A 20,473-nucleotide genomic window follows, 5' to 3' on the forward strand; every position below is an offset into this window, starting at 1 on the left:
TTGGCAATGGCAATGCAATGTGTTATAATAGACATCTCAAAAATTTTAATGTTTGAATTATTCTAAGAAAGCAAAAATATATAAAACAAAAAGTAAGTAAGTTCTACCAACACATCTATTTTATTTCTTTATGAAGGCGTTTACAACTATTTAATCACTCAATTATTTTACTAATAGTGGAGTCACTATTAATCTGTTAGGAATAATAAATTCGTTTTTACGAGCCGAAGAGAATCTCAAGTCTGATGGAATCATCGAACAATTATAGAAAACGGGGGAGGCGCGCTGACGTTATCGAACACATCTCGAACACACTCATCTTCTTCGAAAAACGGCATCGGGATTTTAGGCGGACCGCGAAATATGTCGGCATCGATTCAACATGTCCAAAAATAATTTGCTTGGCTACGGTTGGGAGAGACGCGCGACTCGTCGGCGGAAGCGTGACTTTTCAGACATATACTTCATAACGACGTCGCATCATCAATCGCATAGCGAAAGGGAAAGCAAAGAACCGCGGCAGCGTGCGTATGTGCGTGAGACAGAGAATATTTATTTATTTCTTATAAAACGTGAAGTCCTCTTCGACTCGCGCTGGATCCTCGAGGAAAGCTCTTTTGAAATCCGAGAGCGCCGACGTCCCTGGGGATGATACGGTTTTCTCACGTAAAGATCTCCCCTTGGACGACAGGGCTTTGGTGTACACATTCGCACGACCGAAACGCATCATAAGACATTCTTTGCGCTTTGACATTGCGAGTGTGGAACCGGAGTGACGGTGCGAAAAGCGTAGCGAGATTAAAGTAAATAGTGAAATAATAGTGACAACTCTAAATATTTTTGGAATTTGACAGTCTATAATAAAACGAGCTGAAAAGTTTTCTGCAATATACGTGGTCGTTAAGTCTTTAAATGATTTTAAGGAATGCTTTCTCACATTTGTTGTAGATAAAACTTTATATGACTCTGCTTGAAACGACTATAAAGATACAAGGTGTCGAAATTAAAGAAAAATTTCCTTCTTTTTTAAAAATGTCGATACTGTATGTTTTTTTATAATTTAAAAGATTGTTTATTTTATGGAATATTATGAGTTTGTCTTTAAAAAAATTAAAAAGAAATGAGAGCGTTTCTTTTTCAAAAGAAAAAACTATTTTGGATCAAGCTCCGAGGCTTGTATTTTTTTTTTTGCGCGCGCACACACACACACACACACACACACACATCTACACACATTTGTGAGATTTGACAAATATAGATTTTTCTCTATAGAAGATCTCAATGTTCTCTAAATATACGATATCTCGAGATATCGGACGGTCGATCATTTTCACCAGATTCTGTCCTGGAGATAGAGGTCCGGTGTTTCCAGTGGGATATAATGCCATTTGTCGAACTCCGGCGCAGCGGTAGCCACCAACTAGAAAATGTTTCAAAATTTATGAGCTCAGACCGAAAGGGGCGAAATGTGCAGGGTAGCCAATAAAAGCGGGCAGTATAACACCGGCAGCACGAGAAATGGCATCGGTATACACCGAGAATAGCCCGCTCAGACGAATTATCCTCCGACTGAATAACGATTGCTGGAAAAAAAACGATAAAACATCTAACGGCTTGGATCTTTATTAAGTTAACCATTTATATTCGTACGATAAAAGTTTGAAAAATAAAACACTATGCGCCGGCTTCGTACTTCGCTTCGTTCCTCGCTAAATCGAATTATAACTTAAAAAATACGGAGTAATAAAAATAAGCAGTTTTAGAGATGTTATTAAATATACTGTTGCTGCGCGCATACATCATAAAATTAATAAAACAATAAAATCTAAATTTTAAAATATTATGGCCAGTATATTATAACAAATACAATATTTTTTAAGAAATGGATATAAAATATAATATTTTAAACTATAAAATATTAAAATATTAATTATACATTAAAGATAACACTTAATTACAGGATATAAATGTATTATTAAGTTTAACATATGATACTATAGATTTTATTTTTTATTCAAAACTTTCGTCTTTCTTAACGATATTTTGAGACGTTTTAGTATATCGTGAATAAGCGATAATTGTGAAGATCAGTGACCGGAGAAGATAGCAAAGTTCCGCAGATTTTTGTTGCATTAAATATACATACTTACGTGTCTGCTAAATTTTTTATTTATTCGATCGACTTGGAAGTCAATGGGTTGGATAAAAGTTAGCAGGTCGACGGATCGACCAAACGTGGTCGCTTTTACGACGTCAGTCCGAAGCACCTGTTACACCATGTTAGGAAAGTTAGTCATCGTAAACTTCTTTCCATCGCGCGATACAGAGTCGGCGTTTTCATAAAGCGTCAATAACTTTCCCAGTTTCGTGCTCACACCGCTCGTCCTCGCGTTGCGACGAAACTTGAAAAATCCCATAAGTTACAAGTCAATCGCGGAGGAGTCGAGTTTTTCGCACAGCGGGAAGCTGTCAATAATATATCGTAAATATATTGTATGGTTGTCTTAAAACTGAGATCGTTTCTGTTGATATCTTCTTTAATCAACTTCAAAGGGGGTTTTCTTCAATAAAAAAAAGTAATATCGTAATGCGACTATCGTCGTAAATTTTTATCTTTTATTTTTAAACTTTAAGAATTCTAAGAGTAAATTATTAACAAATAGAAATTGATTGAAAAAAAGTTACCTCAAAAATGGCTCAAAAGGAAAATGACATAAAGAATTATTTATAAAATAATTTTCTTTTTTGCATATCTTTTAATCACATTGAGGAAAGATGTTAAGAGCATGTCATGGTTGTCTCGAGAGTAGTCATTACCGGAAGTTGTGTCTTTGGCCGAGGGCAGGGTCACGAGTTCGAAAGCAAAAGTGACGGGCCTCGCTTACTCGGCCATTTCAATTAAACATCGAAGCTTTCGCCGGTGAAGCACGCAATCTCGCCTTCCCTTCGACAGACGGCTGTCTTTCCCTCGCTTTCAGCCAACTTATCCATAAGATTTAGGGTCTGTAGAGGGTCTACAGAGAGCGAGGAAATTTTCGCAAGATGCCGAGCTGTTGCTAATTAAGATCGATTAAGTACAGTCTATCATGATCAAAGACAACGACGATTAAGTTTAGTTTCGTTAGTTTGACGTCGATAAATTTTCGATATTAGTTTATCACAGGATAAACGCGTCGTGTGCGTGTATGAAATACTTTTGTTAAGTAATCATGATTTGTTTAAAGATGCAATTTGCATAAATATGAAACGAGTAAAACAACACGAAAATAAGATGAACGAAAACAATAGCAGAGAGATATAGAATTATATTATCACACAATTGCGTATATTATAAATGTTACTTGTAATACTGCAATTGACTAGTTTTGAAAAATATTTCATTACGTGTATATTTTATTACATTATCTTAGAAAGTTTTAAGCATCTATTTCTTATAATATCAATTGGCTTACTGGAAGTAATGGTACTTAAAAACTCTGGATACATGAATAATTTTTTAAACGACTTCTTATCGTGATAAAGACTTAATGAGATAAGCCGAAGATTACGACACAGCGAAGGTGAGCGTTGAGAAAGTAAAGTTCAATTTAAAATTACGAAAGTTTCATAACGGTTATTCTTCGAATACGTATTATTCATACTGAGAATATTGTCAGCTTTCTTCGAAATAAGAAAGATTATAGGTAAAACATTAATGGGAGAATGAGACTTTTTTTGTTTCTATTGAGATTATTTCTACAGAGTTATTATGTCTCTTTTATCATGTCTCGACTGATGCTTTGTTATTAAATCTTTTTCTTCCTAAAATTATATAATATATTTAAGTATTTTATTAATTTCAAATTCTTTAATCTTATATTGCACATAAGAATTTCATTATATAAATTAATGAAAATCGTGTTAAAGATACATATGAAAAGAAGAAACATTGCAAACTAATAAAAGAATTAAATTAGCATATCTTTTACAACATTGTTTTTCGAAAAGCACAAGATGGTTTGACTGCTCTATGGCGTCGATGTTACGACGACATTTAGAATGTCGAGTGAGTTCTCTGCCTTTCTTCTACGGTTTCTTGGACGGATGACTCTTCATTGAACGTTGTCTTCGTCGTCGTCGTTGTCGTCGTTGTCGTCGTCGTCGTCGCGGTCCTCGTCGTTGTCGTTGTTGTCGTCGTCGTCGTCGACGTCAACGTAGACGTCGGCGCGGCCGTCAAAGGTCGGCATGGTATAAATACCTCTGGCGCCGCCGTCGTTCCGATTTCTCCCCCTTTTGACTCCTCGTTCTCTCGATTCTTACACCAGCCTAAATTTTCCCCTTTCGTTCACGACTCCTCTGTCACTCTCGAAATTTGCAAACACGTTTTCAACTGTATCGGGTCGAGGAAGACGAAAATTAGATGCGTAAATAAAATATGAAAGACAAGAAGAAGAATATATGTTAAATTTTTAAAGAAAGACCGTACAGATTTGTATATTCGAGGGCAAAGTTGAGTACAGTTCTTACATATTATTGAAGTTCAGCCAGGCAAGCTCGAGCGACGTAACGAGAATTCGTCGAGACTCCCTGGCGGGACGGCGAGACGTTGATAGATCGCTTGCTGTTGTCGCAGAGCGAGACGCATCCGGTCTTCATACTCGGATAAAGCCAAGTTCGATATCAAACAAGATCGATATGATAAACTAGTAAAGTTCACTTGAAAAATACGCTCCTATAAAAAAATTTGCAAACTCATGGAGAAAATGTAAATGTGATTAGAGAATATGCGTTATGTAAACTGTAAAAATTCTTTAAATTCTCGATTTTTTAATTGTTTTTTAGTATAAACTTGATTTTGTACCATTTTTTAACTTTAAATATCTCAATAGTCACATCTTAAATTAAAATTGCTTATACATTTTGGCATAAAACATTGAAATTGATTGATATGCTAAAATATTTTTATAGTTCTCTGAAATTCAACTTCCATTATCTCTAGTTCCATGAAAGTGCATGACTTTCGAGACACCCCGAGGCTACTCGATAACACGGTTAATGCGTATCGATTTGCATATTAACTACGTTATCAAACATGGGACAACCAGCAAAAGCTCGGCAAAATTGACCGCTTGTTGAGAAATCCCTGTCATTTTTCCCTGATCAAGAAAGATTCGCGATAAAAAAATACATCGTGCGCTTATCGATGCGACGAATTACTGCTTATCGATCTGATCAATTAATTAAAGGGTTACATATTTAGATAGGTAAAAAAATTAAAGAAAAAAAGAGTTATAAAGTTAAAAAAAAGGTAATTTACTACAAGTATGAAAAAAAAATTTTGTTTATATTTAGATACCTACCATTTTCCGAAAAATTATTATTTTTTAAATCGGCTATGTCAGAAACTAATTTCTTTTATTTTTTTAGGAGAGTATTTTGAGTTTTATTTCAGATAATAAACAACAAAATAACGATTACCATAAAAACTTTTGAAAAAATCATATCACGGACATCTGTGCCATGTTTTTAATCTTAAAAATTTTACAGTATTGGATAAATGTATGTATACTTTTAGATATATACAATGATTTTTTAATTTTAAAATAAATTTTTCGAAAGAAAAATTTCTTAAAATTGAATTAATTCTAATAACTCAAAGTTTAATTCTAATTTTTCTTTTTCTGTTTATATGTGGCCCCTTAAATAACCGTACCAATATCGTGCCGACACCGTCACGCTTTATCTTATCTTCTCACGGACTTAGAATTTCGATCCATAATCAGGCACGTATCAGGTACAACCGTGTATCTTGATGCTGTTTTATGACTGATTTAACGTTCTTGGAACACGTGAGATATAATACGCTTATCGCTCGGTTATTGACACGCACAAGGAAGTTAAATACCTGCGAAGATATTATCGAAATATCGAATATCCAAGAAAACTTTTGCAATTTATTGAGATACTGAACAGTAATAAATTATCCGCACAATTAGTAGTGTATAAAGTAAAAGCTAATTAGAATTTACGGAAAAAATTTTTGTTTAATATTTCTATATTAATATAGAAATATTATCATATATACATAGATTTTGTATATATAAATCTTGACTATCTGTAGGCACGGAGAATAGAAGACGCATCTGCGTCGGAAAAAGACTCTTGGGAAAACGACATGTTAGTTAAAGATTCCGAGAGTCGTTTTCGTCCCGTGTTGTAGACTCGGCCCGGTAATCCGCCGGTCGAACGAAGTTAAATTGGCGAATGCCAAATTTAGATTAGGACGGGAAAGTTTTCCTTTTCTTTTATACTTCAGGACGCATCCTATTTCCCCGGAAAAGCGAATCGCGACGGATGAAAGAGACTATTTGCTACGACACCGCGTGTCGATAATGCGAGAAGTTCGATGTACTGATCCTTTCCTCGCGAAAAGGATATTATCCTGTTTCCGTACAAGCGAAGGGAAAATAACTATTTCGTTTTTCCGTCTTGGTGCGAATTTCACACGATTTTCGAAGCTGAAACATCTTATTCGCCGAAGAAAATTTCGCGTTAAAAAGTTTGAGATAGATGAAAGAACTCAATATCTATGAGGATGCAACTAAAATGAGGATGTCGTAAGATTTTCTTGAATGAGAAAAGAGAGGCGCGTTATAAGGAGAATATTACTGTGAAAATTATATTATCGTACAAAAAATTCGTAACGAGGTTTTTATAATACAGCTTTTCTATTTAATATTAGAAATTATTTTTTATTAAATTGTGAAATCCCTAAAGAGATTTTCTCAGGAAGATTATTCGATGTTCTAAAGCAGCCTGAAGAATAGTCAATCATGTCTTTGGTACTCTAAAGAAGAAAGAGCCAGAATACAATACTGTGTATGTGTAATACAAATGCTATGTTGGCAGTTGAGAAAGACTCGTCGATGGAAAATATAAACCTCTGTACGGATGGGATCTGCAAAAGAGACGTCTAAAGAATCTTATAAAATTTCTGAGCTCTCTGTCAGTATCAATAAAATCTGCGAATCTCATTCTACTTTTTATATTTTGCCCACCGACACAACTCGATCCATTATCTGCAAATGTTACATTCGATTGCCATTCTTTGAATGCAAAATTGTTAGGAACACGAATGCCAAAAGTTTATCGAGATATTTTATTTGTTTTTAGTAATAAGAAAAAAATATTTTAGAGGAACGGAGCAGGAACTATAGCGAAGGAAAATAATATTTGAAAAGCGTATTTATAACGGAACAATGGAGTGAAACTTTTACGACTTGTGCCATGAAAACGAACTTAGCAACGGTCCAAAAATATGCGTATCACTAAAATCGCGAAGAGAACCGAGCTTATACGTTAATTTCATGACGCTGCATTTTTCGTCGCCGTTAATATCCGATTGTTATCGCTGCGAAAAGGCGAGAGGGAGAATGCGAGACTTGTCCTCTCTCGCGAGAGAACTCGGCCACCCAACGACCCACGTGGTCGGTCGGATATTTATGTTACGACGCGAGGCATGTAGTAACCGCATGTGTTGACGAGCTTGCGCTTTTCGCCGGCCTTAATGTGTCGGCTTTTACTACATCGGCGGCTGTATCGTGCTGCTCGCGACGATGCATCGCGCAATGCATACGCTAATGACCCGGGGGGTTGCGTCACCGAATGGCGCCGTTAGCGTTGCCGCACATCGATTTCCTAATGCGTACGAGATAACTTATGAATAGCCACCAAATTATTGCGATAAAGCCAGCAAGCAAAATCTCCTTATGAATGCAAAGCGGTGTATTTGCCAACTTTTTGGAGATTGCGGGCTTAAACTTTTTTTCTGCGGCAAAGCAGAAAAAGCTCTCAAGCGAAATATATATGTCATAACTAATACTTTATGGAATTGACTTTTGCTGATACTGCACGTATAATTATGTTTTAAAAGTTATGTTATAAACTTTTTATTGAAACTTCTTTAATCACTGTCTCTCTTTCCATATGAACTGATCATAGTATATCAATGACTGTATTTTTTAATTTTATTAAATTTACTTGAATTGAGATGCGTACATATTTAGGGTATTATTAATTTTAGGAGATTAGATGTGTAAACTTTTTGCAATATACTTTTAAAGACAAATTCGGAACATGATATCCAGAAATGGTAAAACTTCTTAGGGCTCGTTTGTAGAACAGTAACTTTTTAGCGACTCGGCTTAAATGAGATTTTTCCACCGGGCTACTACTAAAAAGGAGGACTTCCATTGAGAAGTTTCGTCGGAAAATAGTATTTGGACTTTCGATAGCCATTTAAAAACTGTTCAAGAAAAGTGCGTGGATCGTTTCCCAAGTTTCCGCGGAATATCGTTAGTTACGTGTCCGAGCGAAACGCAAACGTTTGAAGTCGCTTTTCAGGATAATACGAGTGAACTCGGATAACAGGAACAAAGTTCGGGACACCCGGATAATTTTAGCCAACGCAGATACGTTTGTATAATACGAATAAATCCGGTTAATACCCCTCGAGGAGTAACTTGCGAATGTCGTGGGAGGAATCTGCGCTTCTAAATTCACTTTGGCTCGTTAGGGATTCATTATGGATCGGGTCGGGCGACGGGATATAATGTGAGTGGCTGTACATCAAAGTCGCAGAAAGTTCGCGGAGAATTCACGCGGGCCACAAAGTCGACGAAACATTTTCCGCAGTCAAGAGCGAGGATACCTTGTTGAACTGCGGCCTTTCTACAGTCGCGCCGACTGTAGCAGTGACATTAGCTGCAACACCGAGCGAACTTAATTAATTCGTGTGTCGTCAAAGGGACATATGGAATACGGCTAGTGCGCGCGGCACGATTTTAGAAACAAGTGTGACACATTCGGACATTAATATGTTACAAATTTATTATTGCGCGCGTACGAATCTTTCTCGTTAATCTAAATAATATTAATTTACTTAATTTATTTTTTACTTGCGTGCAGCAGAGTATGAATATGAGATAGTGAAACTTTAAGTTTTGTTCAATTTTATTTTGGTTTGAATAACGTTTTAATTTCTGGATCATTCGAAAAGATACTCTTAAATGCCGCTTTATTAGCGGAGAAGAGACTTTACTCTTTTAAATTTTTCTACTCCAATTAAGTAAAAAGTGTGAACTTTCGATCTCACTAATATCTAGTTATAAAACGAAGTATGAAACAGAGATTATACATGTAATTGAAGAGCTTAGCTCCAAATCATTTTCAGTCCGTACTTTTAAGGAAGTAAGTTACTTTCTTGTAATCTTATTATAAGCTTTCTAAAGACCTGTATCGCTTAATCTTCATTTTTTTCAAAAACACCGATTTAAGATGCTTCGGAAATATAAGCTCTTACCAATTATGTACTCGAGAATGGCCAAGGATTTATCTCTCAACCGTGAGATTTCTTTCGCCCTTGCGCTTCTCCCTTCGCTTTTAAAACTTGCCACGTAACTTTCGAGCGGTTTAAATCAGTGGTAAAGAAACTTGCGCATTTAAGGATTAAGAGCGGTGGAATACCATAATATTGCGACTAACGGCAGTGTATGTTCGAAAAACTTCTCTAATTTCGTTTTCTTTGTTTCAGGGATCTCTGACCCTCGCCGCGGCCGTCTTCTTCCTTGTCGGGTAAGTCTCCAATGGTTTCTTAGTCAATCCTCGTGTGAAGTTAGTCTTCTGATAGACTGCTCTAGGAATTCCCTCGGATCCGTCTTTCGTGAAACTACGAACGATCGTAACACAGATCTGTAACGAGTATATGGATATAATACAAGAGGAAGCCTAACGCGATTTTTTAGTATTCCGGTTAAAAGTTTTACACATCAAACAATAAGTAATAGTCTCGCATATTAAAATATCAACGCTACTATTAATCAGAATTAGGATTCTTGTGAAACGTACGTGAATGACGTTTTACGTGTCGACGAACGTGGAGAATATTTGCTACCCCGTGAATTTCGCCATTGTATTTTCCTTTGTGCGCGCGCACGCCCAAATTGGTGGTGAGCTTCGACTGAAATTAATAACCGCGAACCTACATCTGTCAGAACGTGATGAACGAGGCGTACGTGCGTGAATGTATACGCAGTGGCTTATCGATCGTATATACGGTGCGGTCGAGATGCTTCTTGACGGGTCCTCTCTCGGAGAATGAGTACCGGCTTTGCGGGTGAAAGGACCGATCGATTCGCTTGCATCAGTCTGAAGTGACAGGCCAATCATTCGATGCTGTGAGATTTTGCGAGAGTTATACTCGCGATCGATACTACGGATAATTAATTTACTCGATACATCGGGAGAGGTATTATAAATTTTTAATCAATAAACGTATTTATTTTTTTTAGTAAAACAGATTTACACAATTACACATTTGGAAATCATTTTATAAAATATTCTAATAGGACCGCTTTTTCTAATACAATATCTTAATATAAACTAAAACATTGAAATCATTTTTCTTTCTACGGTTTGCGATGCTTTAATTAATTGCATCGCAGAAAGCCGGATATCTTGTTTTTCGTCAAATTTAGTAAAAAATAGTCTTTTGTCTATCCAGATGAAGAGAGGAGTGGCGGTCTGGTAGTTCGGTCACGCACACATCCGGTTCATTAGGCTGTTTGACTTGCGAGCTTGATTAATTGCCAAGCGCAGAGAATACACGATAGTCATTGCCAATTTTTTTCAGACGGATAATGCATTGCACTTCAGTTTCCTCCGGTTTTTTAATCTTTCCTGAATGATTGGACGTTTTGGATAGCCTAGAGAGGACTCTTGCCAAAGAATACTAATAAAAAAATTTTATGCAGTATATATACCTATTTTACAATCGTTATATAAACGAATCACTTTAGAAATGTAATTAAAATTTTCATTAAAGCTAACGATAAATTATAAAAAAGAGATCATATTTTATAAATAAAGTTATATAAAATCTCACAAAATTACGTTGAAAACGTGGCGTATATTTATTTTCTCGACATAAATTAATTAACGCGCAACTTAACTGAACTAATAAAACCAGGATGCCTTTGAAAACCTAATAATTATTTAAACCTCTTAGTTGTTTGGCAAGTATAACGAGAGATCGAATTACGACTTTGCGTGTTTCGCAAGCAGCGTGGCGATTATTAAATAGGCTATCGGTATGATCGACCCAGCGAGAGTTTATGCTTTCTACATTTTATGATTTATACACATTTATCGTTCTATTCAACTCTCCTCGACTCAATGTAGTGCTAGTCGAATGCTTAATTTTTTAAAGTCTTAATTTCTAACGATTGTACCCTAAAAAATATGTTTAAAGATTTCTTTAGAAATTACGTCGTGTTCTAATCATTTAATGAATTAATAATTGATAATAAAGTAATCATAACATTCAACTAATTCTCAGCTAATTGTTTATAAATTATTAAATTAATTATTCATATCTATTCGCGATTTATCCACGATGTTGTGACATTTGTAGTATCTCATTATATGCGCAAATTACTGAAACTCAGCGACAATTTATCGTAATTAATTACGATCCCATCGTTCAAAGGGACAAAAGCAGTATCCATGGAATTAAACCGTGAAAATGATCATTTTGAAAGGGTTAATATAGCGTGCAGGTAAATGATGGGTTTGCGTATACCTCGGATAATTGCTAATATTTTACTGTGCCTGCCCAGCGCCGGTTGACATTATCCTTCGTTAAGGCTCAGCGACTCCTTCAGAGAGTGTATAGAAAGAGCAAGTGCTGCGTTGGATAATGTCTAACGGCGAAGCGTAATTATAAGCAATAACCCTCTCGAGAATTAACAGTTTCGCAAGACTTTAAAGCTCAGAGAACCGTATAAGGTTCGTATACGGTTTGTTGACTGCATATAAAAGTTAAAAGAAACAGCTAATTATGATCTTTGCGACCTCGCAGTATTTAATTCCTCTTTTATTATCCTTTTGACGTTTTCGCCCCAAATCTTTCTCTTCTTTCGATTGTCACAGAAAAATATGTAAATTTATTTTTTGATATTAGTATTTATTTTAAATCTATCATAATTATTTTTCTATTTTTGAAAAAAACATAAATTTTATAAAGAAATTATTTCTTAATTGCGAAAATTTATTTAATAATGGTTTATTTGATAAATTGACTATAAAATACCACTCGACGAGCAAAAAAGGAGTTGTAAATTGCAACATGCGAAATTAATACTCAAAGCACACGGAGTCTGAAATTGGCATTTCTCCTATAAAACATTCCCAATCGTTTTATCGCCGTCGAATTTTCCTCGCTACATAACTGTTCGATAAATCGAGTCGCGAGGCGCTGCGGGGGAAATTGTTTTATCGTCTGTCCTCCTATTCTTCTTCCTGCGAGAATCTCCATTTGTTGCACGGAAAAAATGCGTTTTGTAAAAACGTGATTAAAGAGTGCAACAGAGGGAGAGAAAAGAAGAGAAAGAGCTTTTTGATACTTCCTGACGGACGATCGCGATGAATTTCACCGTCGTTGTCAAAATAGGAACTAGAATCAGGAAGAAGAATGGGCAGGAAAGAGAGGAAGAAAAGCGGGGCGAAGGAGTCACCGGGGATCAGAATTCCGCATAGCTGCAATACTTGTAGGAATCCTGAGAACGGTCGGGATACCGTGCAGTAGGTTCCCTCGCCGTCGTAACCCTTGACGACGATGGATGCCCGGAAATTGCTGACCTTTTTCCGAAATATCGTCTCTCTCTCTCTCTCTCTCTCTCTCTCTCTCTCTCTCTCTGTACGCCACCACTGTCGAGCGTCCGTCGCAGTTTTCTTGAGAAATTCTCACTCTTGCCGAACTACTCGGTTTTCTCCTCGAGTTTCGTACTTCTATACCGCGATTTATCGTTACACGTCGCAAACCTGTCGATACTCGTAATGGTGTATCGCGCTTATTATATTGATTTTCAGAAAGTAGATACACGGCAGTATATCTTTCCGCGTAAAAGGAGAATTGCGAAGGCGGAATAAAAATGGAACGGAATAAAAATGGAAGCGTGCGAATGATACGCGAAACTCTCTGTGGAATATTCATGTCGCTGTAACGGAGCGAGATACATCGATGACCGTCGTAAACTTAAAGCTGGATCGAGTTCACATTTGCTATTTTACGCAGTCGTTTCTTTTTCGCGATCGTAGAAAAAAAAAATCATTATAGATAGAGGGTTCGGGAATAAATTGCAAAATGTAAATTGAGAGGAAACTTTAATCTTACGTTGGCAAAATGTTAGAGTAACGAGAAACCGAAGTTTATAAAGTGAAAGAAATACACGGCAAGACTCGCGAATCGAGTTGGCGAAAAGTCTCTCTTTCTGAATGATTCGTTCAAGTTTCCGATGCAACGTAGGCGTAGCCTCCTTCCTCGGTACAGGCGAGCATTTTCCGAATGTAACGGCGACAAGTTATGAAAGTTCCGGCCATAAAAAGCATACCGTCGTTAGGCTTGCACGGTTCATCGGCTTTCACGATTGATCACTCTCTTTGCTCCTCTGGCCGCCACAGCGAATCAATATCCATCCACGGTTTCCCGTCCTGCTTTTGCCAGCCTCTACCCTCTCTTTCCGGCTTGTACCAATGGGCACGTGTTCAATATGCGTATACAATCTACATGCATGATTTTACAGCGCCGCTAACATGGCTCCAATCTGTCATTCATTTGACGCGGTCGTGTCAAATGCAGAAACTAACAAGAAAAGTATAAGTATACAGTTCTCAAATCTAGTTCAGTTTGATCCAAATTTAAATCTATTGATTCATATATCATTTATTATGATATTTATTATACTACATATTTCACATATTGATTTTTTAAATAAAATTTTATAAAAGGGCTATTTTATTTTCTCTAAAAAATTATTTCGCAGTTTAGGAATTCTCTAAAAAAAACCATACATTTAAACAAAATTTTGCGATTCTCAAAAAAAGTTAAGACTTATAAAATTTATTCTGATATATTTTTTCTAATGTGACCTCATCTTTTCTTTTTTCTCTTTTTAAACAGGTTACCTCGAAACCCATTGAAGTATTGGCTTTTTTTGTGTTACCTTTGCCTCGTTTTACAATATAAAATTTTATGTATTGTCTCTCGGCCTGGTTATTCTCGATATACTTCGTTTGGTCGAGTGATAATAACGCCATTGTGTAATCGATATTTCACACCAGTTTTATTGGAACAATTTCTCTTTTCGATAAAATCACTTAATATTGAAAAGTGGACGCGAAACAAATACCGGACGAAATAAAACACGCGAGGGGGAAGAGAAAGTCGACAAAACGACTGGAGCGTACGTTTCATGCGAAGGATAAAGAGAAGGGATGGAGAATCGCGATGGTTTCATTTCCGGTGCGGCAAGTTTTCCACGACGACGATTTCTCGGGAAAACGCCAACAAAAGCGGTGATAACCAAAATGGCTGCTCTTATTTAGGACGTTATTTCGAGAGGGAGAGGGACATAAAAGATGCATGATACTCGACGAGCGTGAAGAGCACAATCTTGAAATTGTTAAGGAACAATGATGAAAATCTTTCGAGACATTCGTGTATATACCGCAGAATTATTGCATTTTCTTTTGGCCTTTATCGATATCAAGTTAATTCCCTTCTTAGAAAAAAATTTGAAGAAATGCGAGATAAATTTAGAATAGGATAATACTAACACTGAAAATATATCTTAAACAGATTTTACGTGATGAGTTTCAGCCGAATTTTCTCTCGGGAACGGAAACCATCACGTCCTGCGTCTCTTCTTTCATTCGCATCTATTTCTTTCACTTTTATGATATTTGCTACCCTCGTAACGATAATTGTAAGACTCCCTGTTATTTCGCTGTACGAAGTGGAAAGGACTGCGGTCACAGGATCTCCTGGAATGATGTAGCAGGATATCCCACGTGAAATACCACTTCTGTATGCGTGAGAGGGAGAGAGAAAGAGAGAAGGAAAGAGAATGGGAACTAGACAGCGAAATAGACACGGGGAGAAAGATGCTCGTAGGTAATTTCGGCGGATCGTTCGTTACATCCATTTATCCTTTCCACACTCATTCTGTAGCCTCACGAAGAAGGATTTCTACCTCGTCGTTTCTCCTCCCTGTTCGAGTCGTTATTTCTTCCCCCTGCCGGAACTGCCAAAGATAGCCGAGTAAGTCACGATATGCGACGCAAATGGAAACTCACGCAATGTAATTGGCGGCGAGATCGTTTGATTCCTTGCCATTTTGCGATAATTCTATTATTTACATTATCATATTAAACGCAGGATTACATATTATACATTTAAAATGAATATATTCGGCTTAGAGAAGATGAAACTAAATGAAGAGTCAAAACCTAATTTATGTAATTACATAAAATTAGTTGAAACCAACGCATATCGACTACACATAATAGATTTAATTAGTGACAATAAATTTAATTAATTTTAATTAGCTTTTTCTTACACACACACACACACACACACACACACACACTTTCTCTCTCTCTTTCTCTTTCTCTCTTTTATTTATATATTTTAATATGGTAATCTATTTGTAGATATGCTTGTAGGCTTCCTACATCATTCAACAATATGTTACATATAAACTTAAAAATATAATTTAAATAATTATGTAATGATGTATAATTATACATCGTTACATCTTATTTCAAATATTAAATTGCAATTTCTTAGTTTATATTTTTTTAAATATATTTTTATATATATACTGTTAATATAAAATACAATTATTTGAGTCTCATTTAGCATCTCGATATCAGTCGTATAAAACTAGAATTAGACGATACTTAAGCGCTAAATGGAGCAACAAATGGTGGTGAGAATACGAGCCTTTGCCTTTCGCTTTATATATCCACCTTTTGTTTCTCCATTACTTGCTCGTAAAATCGATCCGTCTCGTGTCTACCGTTTTATCGATTCTTTCGAAACAAATATGCGAGAGAAAAAGAGGGGAGAGAGATAGGAACAGACAAAGAGACAAAGACTAAAGATACTCGTCCCTTAATCCGTCTTTACGTTCGCGATAAAAGTACATAAGACAGTTTTATGACAGCTTGAATTCGCACAAATAGTCCGGACTGCGTCTGGCCTCTCACTCGTTTCGCACCTTCATTCTCGCACAAGCGTGCTCTAAAAGTTGGCCGAATCGGCCTTTTACCGTATGTCCTTGAGATGCATGCTTGATAAGATAGTCTTAGGCCGAAGAGAAATTCTTTCGATAATAGAAATATTTAGTAATTTATTAGATATACACGATTAACTCTCCGAGATACAACTGGGGATACATTGAGGTAATTGATTTTTATCAATTTTGTCTCAAATCCAGACGTGTACAGAAAAAATAAGATGCTTTGGGTCATGTGATTATAAAATTATATTCTTAAATATTGAAAGAGTATACATGAGTATACATGAGTTAACATTTTTTCCAATTTTTTAGAACCTAAAAACCCTTTGAAAAATGCAACCATTATAAAATGATCCAGCTCAACTAAGCAACGAAAAATTAATCAATCAAGATTTTTAATTTTTTGATAGCAAAAAAATTAATGCGTTTGTAACAATTATTTGCAAAAATTTTATTCTTATTTCCATTTTATATAGTCGGACTAAATTAATATTTAAAATTATAAAAATATAAATTGTGTAAAGGAAAGTATAAAAATTGCGGAAGCATTAATATCTTGTTCATTACTGCTTTTTCACATCTCGCAAAGATGCAAAACCTTCTCTTCGTATTTACTTTTTGCGTTCCGTCTCGTTTACCTCGAGATTCCTTTCATCGTTTATATTTGCATTCTTATTAAAATCAGAAAAATTTAGAATCGTCGCTACTTTGCGTATTCATGTCTTAAATGTGCTGAAATTCTTTTCCAATTAGTATCGGGAATCTGATAACTATATGAGATGCACCTTATTTTTGCCTTTTTTTAATTTATCGCGCTTTATCAGTAGTTTAAAAATAGGACACCATTTGATGAGTAATGCTGGTGACAATGTCATGATTCACTCGACTCACCTGTGAGCGATGTATCTAATTAGTCGCTTCCGTGCAAAATTACAGTAAGGTTACGAGACGACGATATTGTCAAACGCGCGGTGTGCACGTTTTAGCAGTTTTTCTCATTTGAGTTTCGAGTCAGCAGCTTCAAAAGCGAACGTGATCTTTGATGTTGTCTAAGAGGATTGGATCTGCTTTTAACCGACAATACGCGCCGGCGTGTAAAAGTCTCAGGTACGATGATTAAGCGTTAAGCACAAAACGAAAATTGGCGTTCGTTTCTTCGAGGTGGCCCGATAAAAAGAACTCGCGATACCTCGCAGAGGCAATAACGAGGCACTTGTGAAGCTAGCAAAGGCGGAAATTAAATGTTCAATTGTACTTCGTCGAGAGATTTGTTAATACCGTTTGTCGTAATTCTACAGAAGAATGTAAATTGATGCGAAGCTCGTCGACCGACAGCTGATTTGAAATGCAATTTTTAGTTATAAAAATTCAGAAACTCCGCTCTCGGGATGAGCGAGCTACGCGGTATAGTTGATGGTAAAACTTCAACATGATAATCCCGAGATTATCATAATCCTCGAGGAGGAGAAATTTCATTGATCGCACGATCGCACAACGTGTAGTCCGTAATCGGAAAGCGGGATGCAACGTGAGATATGAGATAATTTAAAATTCTGCTGCTATCTTTAATTACGGGACAACGACTTGCGTCTTCCGCGTCGACTTAAAGCGTAGTTTTTAAGATGCAGTTCTCCGATAAATTGACTTTCACAGCTGTTGCGTGTGATTAATTCTATTATTATTGAAAAAAATTCAATGCCTTTGATCGCGCGAGTGAACAAATATTATATTTCGGGGGCGAGACGGAGAAATATGGAACTTTTTTAACTGCTAAGTTGCTTTCGGGAGAAAAAAGATTTAATCGCACACAACGCGGCGAAGGAAAACAATGGAACGCAGAAAGAGAAGTTCAGGGAATTGCGTGTGCGTAGTATGGGTGTGCCGAGGGTTGCCGGCTGCGTCTTAAGAACCGCCGCATCTTCCTGAATTATGGTATAGGAGGGGTCGCACGTGGCGCACCCGAACATACTTATTTGTAGTCTCGTTTGTATGCTCGTGCTGAGGGATTTGACGAGAGAGACTATGATTTATGGAAAGCCCCATAATAACTTCTTAATGGACGCCTATCGTGCCGACTGGTGCTATTAGTCAGCAAAAAGCACGGCAGAACTACTTGGCAAAAGTACGGCAAAACTTTATGCGGTCCTTCACTTTGCGATGATTTGCATTTTTTAAAGAATAAGTTTGTTTAATCTTTATTTAGTTATATACTTACATTGTTGTTAAAATGGGAATTGCGTTTTTTTTAACAACCTGGTTTATTCGCAAGAGTTTTCATTTTTATTTTATTTTTCATACGAATGCAAATTAGATTTTGGCGGTAATTATAACATTAACCTTTATTCAACTTTGAATAAAACTTCAAACAACTAATTTTTGTTGAATTTTAAAATTCATTATTAAGCCGTTGTATGCTGCTCCAGCGCGCGCAAACGTGAATATTTTAATTTTATTTTTTCGTTGTTTTCTCTCTCTTTCCCTCTTTCTCTTTTAATGTCATATGTTAACTATCTTTTGGGTTAGACAGCGCCAAAATGACTGACGAAAATTACATGTATTTCAACTGCACTGACAATTTTGTTCGACGAAAATTGCGTTCCATATCTGTGCAGCTCGTTCGAACTACACACAATGTCTCACGATCGCGTAATCAATTCTCACCGAGAGGCGTCAGCGATGCGCTCCCATGGTGTTATTTAAACGCGAACTCCATCTGCGTAACTCCACGCCTTGCATGTTGCAAGCTGCATTCTCATGCTTGCGGTAATACGCGCAGTGGCACGTGGTTAAGCGCAAGAAATGATTTAATATCCCAAGGCTCATGCGAGACTTGCCGCGTGCTTGGAGCACGGCGCTAATATGACACCCCATACGTCATGTAAAGCTCGCGCGAGATTGATTAAAATATGTTGATTAAAATAACGGCATGCATTAACGCCGAAATGAAGTTACCCCGAATAAATATCCCGAACACACCGGGGGGTATTCTAGAAACCCTGCGGTCTTGCTTCTAAATATTTTGTCTAATTTAAGATCGTATTTTTCGCTGCAACTTTCATTTAAACGGCTCCTTAAAATAACTATTATTGACTTAAAAAATTGTACGGTTTAGCCGATTTCGTTTTCTCTTTGTGCTCAGTTCGCTGGAATTCTGTAATCTCCCGTAAAAGATCTGTAATTAGACTTGTGGTCAGATCTTCATTAAGACAAGATCAAAAATTTTATTACATGAAAAAAAAAAGAAATATAAGCTTATGGTAATCTTCACAGAATCTTTCTATGCATATTTCACAACGGCGCGTGATTTTCTTGCGGTGGGCTAATAATAGGCAACGCGCTTTAGATGAGGCTGCGTTCTTCTTCTGGTTGCTCGAATCGAGCTCCGCACAAATTGGACCTGTAAGTACATGCGAAACACGTGTCGTGACCAAAAGTTTTTAGCCGTCTGACGCGCGTATCTGAGAGCCTGGGACATCTCATTCATAAAGCCGCATATGTCCCTCGTGTTTTTGTTGCTTGATGTAATCACGACGAGACGGTCGGTCGATGGGATGCAAATTTGCCCGCCATGCAAAGCTATCGTAAGCCGCTAATCAACTTTGCATTCGCACTCCAGGATTAATTTAAGCTTTGCATCTATTTGATTGAAATTCGTGCTTATTATCCGCATATCCGTCAATGAATAATTAATAATCGTGTAAATGCGTTTCTAGATAAGACCGTTGTGCATTCATAAAGATATATACATTTATTTTGTATTGTGTACTTATTACGCGACTTTTGAGATAAATCTACTACAATATTGGTATTCACGGTGATTAAGTGCGTGTAAAATTGGATGATGATAAATTGCGTGTAGGATATTTTATCACAATGCGCGTCCGAATCGATTTTTATTTAATGAGGTAAAAAGCAAATAAAGTTGAAGAGAGATCAGAAAAATAAATTTTTCTTATCTATCAGAGAAATAAATTTTTCAATGGAAATTTTTTTTTAAATATATCTGAAGTAGCTTTATTTTCCGAGATTTTTCCATGAGTGTTATGGAACCAACTTTAACAAGTTTAATACGAAATTGTATATTAATTAAATTCCAAGACAGAGATAAAAAGAAGATAATTTTTTGAAATCCTATAGTTATATTTTATATTGTTTTATATTTCTGATTAATTTTTCTTTTATTTTTTTATTTATTCCGCTTGATTTCAAAGCTTATTCGGATTATTTGGAAAGAAATTAATTGCAATTTCTGGAAATTGCCTTTTTGTTATTTCACTAAACCCCCATTATCCGGCTGTGTCCTAATAAGATCCATCGGAAATATGAAAAGGGAACGTTTTAGTCCGATTGCCCGT

At 36.4% G+C, this 20,473-nt stretch overlaps 1 protein-coding gene across 4 annotated transcripts in view; it reads left to right on the forward strand.

Annotated features, from left to right (window-relative positions):
* LOC105837890 overlaps window positions 1-20,473 on the forward strand; it is a 150,480-nt gene that overhangs the window by 80,918 nt on the left and 49,089 nt on the right. For all 4 annotated transcript variants that reach the window (XR_003626339.2, XR_004963160.1, XR_004963162.1 and 1 more), the window contains one exon: window positions 9,572-9,612. The gene's annotated coding sequence lies outside the window, so the exon portion shown is untranslated. Of the gene's footprint in view, window positions 1-9,571; window positions 9,613-20,473 lie in introns of those variants that run through there.

Source organism: Monomorium pharaonis, chromosome 5 (assembly GCF_013373865.1).
Source record: "Monomorium pharaonis isolate MP-MQ-018 chromosome 5, ASM1337386v2, whole genome shotgun sequence".
Taxonomy (NCBI): Eukaryota; Metazoa; Arthropoda; class Insecta; order Hymenoptera; family Formicidae; genus Monomorium; species Monomorium pharaonis.